Consider the following 1,590-nt stretch of genomic DNA (forward strand, 5'->3'; position numbering starts at 1 on the left):
CTCTCTCTCTCTCTCTCTCTCTCTCTCTCTCTCTCGTCCACACACACACACACATTCTCTCTCTCCTCCCCTCTACCCCTCCTATAATCTTCACTGTCTTAGAGGAAGCCAGCCACCATGGTGATAAATTATGCTGTATATCTTGTTTATCCATCCTTGCCATTTCCAGCTGATCTGCTATGGGATATTGTTACTCTTTTCAATTAAAAAGTTCATTTCTAATGTCATTATCTCCTTCCCCTTACCTGACTCTGGCAATACCCAGACTCCTTATGCCTCAAACACCCTGTGCGGAAGCATTCTGTAAAGTCATTAGCCTGTGCAATTCCTGTAGAAATGGTTTTTCTTGGTATTTCTCTCTTACCTTCCCTTTTCTTTCCTCTGTGTCTCTCCACACTCCTTCCATACACAATCCTCAAATACAAGGAAAACACAGGTATGGAGAGCCTGAATCTTCTGAAAGGGCAGTGTGCAATAACAGCTTCTCTCTGTCCCACTCCAAACACCCTACCATACCACCCCTACCCTCTGATTGTTCCCACCAAACTGCTCAGTACCCAGGAGTGCCACAAATCATTCGGGGAGAAACTAAAATTGTAATTTTTAACTTTTGTAGGCATGTGATGCCAGCAAACCTCGGGCATTAAGATAAAACCCAACTGCAGTACATGGACATCAGTGTATGCCTTTCTATGATAAAGGGACAAACAGTAGGCTGTGGGTGTGGCTCAGTGGCACAGTGCTTACCTAGCATGTGCAAGGCTCTGGGTTCAATCCCCTGTGCCTCAAAAACAAAATCAACACAAATGAACAACCAATAAATTAAAACAGAAAGACTGGATAAAGACATTTGTAAGAAGGTGGGTGCCCTTGAGCTATGGAGTTCTTCATTTCAATAAGTCAGGAAAATATGTAAGCAATCATTGATGTCAAGCAGGACCTGCAAAAGTGTGCTGGCAAAAATGGGCAATGCTATGCAGGCTGAAATCCAAACAGTATTAAAGGCAGGGCCACAGTCAGCGTATTAGGAATTAGGAATGAACTAGGCTTCCGCCATGAGGCCAATGCAGCTTACACGAGTGGCCATAACACCTTCTCAGATCAGATTCCAAGGCTCAGAACTGGACAAACCTATTCTGCTGGGATAGTGCTACAGGCTTTCTTTTAACAAGGGTCACCTCACCTTGATTCCCTTCATACCAAAAGGCCTGAATTCCAGAAGAACATAATAAACTGAGAGTAATAAATAATCCACCACACTGAAAGAAGGCATTATCACTAACAGGAAGGCACAGACTCTGCTAACATTCCTTTGTTGCCAGAACTCAGGTCTTCCGAAGGCAAGCTGTTCTTACTGACAAAATGGACAAAAAGAAGGGGAAACTGAGGCAGAAAGAAGGAAAAGCCTCCAGGATCATCATAGAGTTGAAACACATTAAACCCAATGTAGAGAGCTGGAGATACAGCTGAGGGACAGAGTGCTTGCCTCAAATCCACAAGGCCCTGAGTTCGATCCCCAGTACTGCCCCCCCAAAATGTGACAAATAGAGACCAGTAAACTCATGCCCATCAGACTTAACACAGCAGGCA

This window comes from Mastomys coucha, unplaced genomic scaffold, assembly GCF_008632895.1.
Source record: "Mastomys coucha isolate ucsf_1 unplaced genomic scaffold, UCSF_Mcou_1 pScaffold15, whole genome shotgun sequence".
NCBI lineage: Eukaryota > Metazoa > Chordata > Mammalia > Rodentia > Muridae > Mastomys > Mastomys coucha.